Source organism: Benincasa hispida, chromosome 1, assembly GCF_027475165.1.
Source record: "Benincasa hispida cultivar pf3 chromosome 1, pf3_genome.v1.1, whole genome shotgun sequence".
In the NCBI taxonomy this organism is placed as follows: Eukaryota; Viridiplantae; Streptophyta; class Magnoliopsida; order Cucurbitales; family Cucurbitaceae; genus Benincasa; species Benincasa hispida.
Genome location: NC_143478.1, coordinates 46,375,247 through 46,381,849, shown reverse-complemented (window position 1 = coordinate 46,381,849; position 6,603 = coordinate 46,375,247).

Sequence of the window (6,603 nt, the reverse complement as noted above, 5' to 3'; positions counted from 1 at the left end):
ATTTCATGCAGGAGTGATTTAAGATGGCAACACGTTTCAGAATACCCGAAGCAGACCAATTTCCCGGTCAAGTAACCAGCTTGGCCCACATTGCTAATGCTTGTGAAAGAGAAGCTTATGCCAAAGCAGTTGGACATGTTCAAGAGAACAGTTTTTGGAGATTGACAACCCAATTATCCATCACATGTTGCTGAGAGAAGTGAAGAGGACGAGATCAGACTCAATGTCATTCTCTGTTTTTGGAAAGGTTGTCACTTTTTCAAAGGATGGCTTTTTGTTGATGACTGGTTTGTGGCAATCTCCAACACGAGTTGATCAAAACCAACAGTCTTCGTATGAACTTGCTATCAAGTATTTTGGTAATCGAGTGACGAAGGAAACCTTACATCTCTGTCAACTTGAAGAAAAATACAAGGACTTGGAGTTTGAAAATGATGATGATGCTGGGAAGATCACAGTAGTTTACTATACTGAGGTCGCAATGATGGGGAAAAACAAACAGAAAAATACAGTGGACCTCAAACGTTTAAAGGACGTTCAAAACTTAGAGTACTACAACAGTCTTGATTAGGGTACCATTATTTGGGAGAGGACATTGGATGCCCTAAAGACTGCATTGAATGATAAGAGTAGTCTATACAAGACGAGGGTCAAAGGAAATAAAAATTACGTGGTGAAGTACTCTTTACGTGGATTTCCATAAGCGTTCCAGGTAAATTTGCTTAACATAATAATCATGTTGTTTGATTTAACATTATTATTGTTCTTAATATATTTTAAATTTTATTTAGGTATGGACGTACGAGATCCTAGCTTCATCGATAGCTGGGAACATTGTGGAGCGAAGGAGCAAGGTGACTTTGCCCCCCATATTACGATGGTCATGCTCCCACTCAGTGTCATTCAAAGTACTCGAGATAGAGATATTTGAGTCTAACAATGTATGTTTACTCTATTCATAATATGTTTATCTAGTTTTTAAATTAACACTAACCAGTTTACTGGGTTGTTAATGCAGATAAAGATTAAAGAGAGTACTGTCATGTCAGATGCTGAGAGGGAGTTTCGAGATACCCTAGTGAATGACCGACCTATATTTGATCTAGGTGTAGATGATGATAGTTCTGAAAGTGGCAATAGGTCGACTAGTGATGGGGGTAGTCCTGAAAGTGAAAGTGATGGTGATGATCATCGTGGAGATGACAATGATGAAGTTGACAGGGTGGAGGGGGGGATGAACCTGAGCATTCTGAGCACGAGGATGCTAAATATGGAAGGGTGGAAGGAGGGGCATACACACCTAGTGATGATATGTTCCATAATATGATAGGGGACGTACACGATGAGGACGAGTTGAACCAACTTGATGTCTATCTTGTAGACTCCCGTAGAGAGCGAACTGTGGATGAGGAGTGTCTTGAGTGTGCTGCCTGTTGCAGGGAGGGAGCCAATCCCGACGATTCTATTTATTCGTACCTGCGAACCATTGAAAGCTCACTATCATATCGAGTTTAGATAGTCATGTATCTAGTATGGAGGAAAACATGACGAACATGAAAGGGCAATTGTCGGCCATCCTGTCACTGTTGTAGTCTATGTGCAAGGTTTGTATTTACTATCATTTTATGTCTTTATGTGTTTAGTTTTTACGTGTTCGTGCAAGGTTTGTATTTACTATCCCATGTCTTTATGTGTTTAGTTTTTACGTGTTCGTGAACTCATCATTTTATTTTACTAATTGAAGAGTTCCATGGTGAATGAGGGGACGACCAGGTCACCCATCCCATCCTGATACCATGCCTTTGACACACCCCCCCCCCCCCACAGCCCGATACCACCACGACATCATCAATTGACGTCGAACCTATAGAGGCTGACGTCCCACAAACAGAGCCTAACATGTCTGCCTTACTCACCATGCCACATACAGAGGCTGACATGTCTGGCATCCCAGAGGCCGACACTTCTGGGATTGTTACGACCACATAAGGAGTTACATTGGTGAGTAATTTATTGATCAGTAATCTTTGTTTATATTTTTATATTTCTTGATGAGTAATGTTTTGTTATCTGTTTATATAGGAATCTCGAAGAATTAGTCGTAAGAGAAAACCTGTTGATAAATATACATCCTCAGCTCAAGTAAAGAAAAAAAGTGTGGTTAAGCATCCTCTCCTAGGTGTAGCTACGTCACTATCTAGAGCGATCGTCACATATGACGTAGCACATGATGTTCCATACAATATCCTTACAGAAATGATGAGCTGGATCTCGGATGACAATATGGACAACGAGGTTCGAGAGAACTCTTTTAAACCACTCGCCAAGCAATTCTTTAAGGAATTGATTACCCCGAATTCGTTGGTCGAGTGCGATGTAAGTTTCCTAGTCTTTACTTCTTTACATGTTGGCTATCTTGTACTTTTACTGGCATGGTAATTTTTCGTGTAGACCATAAATACTTTATTTTATTTTATGAAAGAAAAATTTTTCGTGCGATGTAAGACACTTATGGAGGCTGCCCTAGCATGGAAAGAAGAACGTATAAGGACTACCTCACCGATAAATTCGATGTTAAATGGGCAGATGTGGATTTCATTTATACCGCGATGAATATCAGTGACCACTGGATGGTCCTTTCAATGGACATTAACAGAGGCCACATATTCGTGTTCGATTCACTTCCGTCATATACACCAATGATAAAGCTGGTGAATTGGCTAGAGCCATTGATGGTCACAGTACCATCCTTATTTCACTACTGTGAAATGGATCGTTCAAAGTTGGACCTATCCACAGCCCGTTGGAAAATCTCGCGACCTATGAACGTTGACATACAACATGGGTCGCTTAATTATGGCATCTTCACAATCAAATTACTAGAACACCTGGTGACTGGTGCTGATCCGTCCATAATCACTCAGGAGAAGATGAATGAATATAGGATGCAGTTAGCGTGTCAACTATGGGTAAACACTCCATATTTTTTATGTGTATAGAACATGTATTTTTTATGTATGTAAAAACATTTATTTTTTATATATAATGGAGCTACTACTCTTTTCATTGTATAATTGAACATGTATTTTTTATATAAGTTCAAAGTTCAATATTAGAATTTTATTAGAACATGCATTTTTTATGTATAATGGAGCTACTGCTCTTTTCATTGTATAATGGAACTTATATTTTTTATGTAAGTTCAAAGTTCAAAGTTCATTATCAGCATTTTATCAAAACATGCATAATTGAGCTATTGCTCTTTTCATTGTATCAATGGTATGTAGAACATTATATGGTTCAAGGTTCAAAGTTCAAACATTGAGAGAGTGAGATTTTGAGAGAGATCGAGATTGGGAGAGTGAGATGTTGAGAGAGAGCGAGATTAAGAGAGCAAGATGTTGAGAGAGAGCGGGATTGAGAGAGCGAGATTGAGAGAGTATGAAGTTATTGTTTTTTGTTACAAGTATGAAGATTGAGAGAGTATGAAGTTATTGTTGTTTGTTACAAGTATGAAGATTGAGAGAGTATGAAGTTATTGTTTTTTGTTACAAGTATGAAGATTGCTATTATAGAAATACTCCAACTTGTTATTGTTTTTCGTTTACAAGATGAAAGTATGAAGTATGAAAAAGTATGAAGTATGTTACAAGTATGAAAAAGTATGAAGTATGTTACAAGTATGTTACAAGTATGACGTATGAAAAACTGATCAATGGTATTTATAACAAATGAAATGTTACAAGTTAGTTACAAACTAAACTAGATGAGGGGTGTTTGTATCACGGTCTCTAGCATTTGCAGCACGTCGCACGGTTGTAAGAGGTTCGGTACAATTTTGGCGGTTATGCCCATAATTCCCACACCGACCACATTTCATTTGTCTGCGAAATTCTCCTCTGGATGGTATTCTTCTCACTCTTCGTCGCTCGGCTTATGGCACAAACTTCGGAGGAAGGATAATCTTTTCTACGTCCAGGAGGTCTTTTCCATTCAGATATGTGGCCAAGTGGATTTATAGGCTCCGTATACGCAGTCATTAGAGAGTCCACTGTATAAAATCGACTACAAAGACTATGGATGGGTATATTTATTTCCTTGGCAGCAACAATTGCATGCGAACACAGGATACCAAGTGAGTCAAATTCCTTACACGTGCATTCCTTCGTGTGAAGATTGAAATACCGTCCAATCGATTATCTCGCACGTGTACCCGATAACAATCAATAGGCTCCACCCGATATCGTCTGCCCCTTCACTTGCTATTGGGTTTCACAGTAGTCTCACTTGCCAATCGGGTTTCACAGTAGTCAGAGTGCAATGTCGTTCGAGATGCCCATTAATTCCTCCATTCGTAGAACCACGATTGGAGCATTCCTCTAACATGTTCAATCAAACATACTATGGACATTAGTCTATACTCTTTAGTTAAGGAATTGAAACACTATGCACTATTGGATGTCATGTCATCATATCTTCGTTCTATTTGTTAAACCCGTGCCCACCTTTGAAGACCAATGTCTTCCAAATATTTCGTTATAACACCGTCTCTAAAACTGTGGAGTTCGTCCCATTTTGTTTGGAACTCTATCATGCGAAATGCCCTTGCTGCATCTCTAAATATCCCAACAATCGTGTTATCCTTAAAGTTTGTAATCAGATTCTGTTCTATATGCCATGTGCACAATCAATGAAATGCTATGGGAAAAAATGCACGAATAGCATTGCCGATAGATACCATCTGATCAGACACAAACACCAGATTATCAGGTTCTCCGATACTGCATTTCAAGTTTGACATAAACCATTTTCATAATCGATCGGTTTCATTGTCCACTATTACATATGCTAGTAGGTATAATTGATTGTTCCCGTCCATAGAAACCGCAACCAACATGGTGCCTTTGTATTTTCCTTTCAAGTGCGACCCATCAACAATAATACAAGGCCGACAGCTTGCAAAACCTCTAATACAAGGCCCCAATGCCATAAACATATACTTGAAATGCACCTCATCTTCAAGTTCGATCTCAAAGATTGTACCGGATTCTCTATTTTTAGCGCTTCTCCATAAGCATGTAGTATAGAGTATGAGTATTCTGGAGTACCTCTAGTGAGATCATACGCGACTTCCCTTGCATGCCACGCTTTATCATAACTTACGTTCACGCCATAATCTCTTCCTCATATCCTCAACGATATGACAAGGTTTATAAATACGTCCTATTCCCGTGAACTTATCTTTAATGAGCTGACCAACAACCGTAGCAGTTGCTTGTCTATGGTCGTGATTCAAAATTCCAATGGAACATGTGTGCGAACTGCAGTACTTTGTGATCTTGAATATATCAGACCCTTCCATTTTGACTGCACGAAGGCTCCACTTACATGTCTCCCCAATATATTTGATTGTGAACAGAGATTTGGTTGATTTTCCGACCTTAAATTCAAATTTTTTGTTGATAAACAAAATAGATAATCTCATTTTCAAGTTCTTTTTGCTAAAAAATAGTTGACCAACTTTAACGTCCTCTGTCCCAGATGAAGAGGTGCCATACATAATCAACTCTGTCCTATGACTTGAAGACACAGATGGTGGAACCACTGAAGCTGCTGTAGAACGACGTACATCTCTATGATCACGATCCATTTCATTTAATCCTGCTGGTTGCTCATTCATATCCACTGAAGGACCACAATCCATATAATCGAATGTTGATGGTATAGTATTGGTAGACAATGGAATATCATCCTCTTCCCGATAAAACTGATATGATTTCTCATATTGTCTGTCTACAGTCATATCATCATAACTCACATTTCCAAACCCCATTCCAATATTTTCGTCCCAATTAGACTTCAACGTTATAGCTATCTGAAGTTTACTAAGCTCTTCTCGCAAAAGACGAAAGCGAACATCATCATCATTCATTATGCATTGTGGAGAGGCTTCAAATTCAAGCTTATATTTAACTTTCAATATAAGATCAAACTCTGAAGAACTGACATTTGTAACCCTGTAAATGCGAGATTTAAGTTCTTCATAATTCAATGTATGAGGCGCTCTCAATCACGCTTTCTCTCTTAATCTCGCTCTCTCTCAAAATCTCGCTCTCTTTCGTAATCTCGCTCTCTCTCTTACTCTTCCTCTTTCTTACTCTCTCCCAATATAAAATTTTGTAATGCTACCTTTTCAGAAATAACACAGCAAAAATAATTAAACAGACTAAAAATAATTCACCTTTCTGAAAAAGCTATTCCGTTCTGAAAAAGCCTCGTTTTGAAAATTCCCGTTCGAAAAATCTCCGTTCAACAAAACACTGTTGAAAACCAGAGAAGTAATCACCTTTGAAATTGAGTCTAGAGTTTAAAGAAATCACCATTATATTGTGTTTAGGTATTATTGATTTGATTTGAGGCTTCTGTCATGAAAATTATCAAATCATTCGTACACTGACAAGCAATCACATCAAACCAGGGAATTTCAAGCGAGAGCGAGAGCGTTTAATCAGACGAGAGCGAGATTTACCTCGTGAGGCTGGTGTAAGGGCAATTTACGTAATTTGATATGATGATGATATCAGTAGAGGGTCAATTGACATT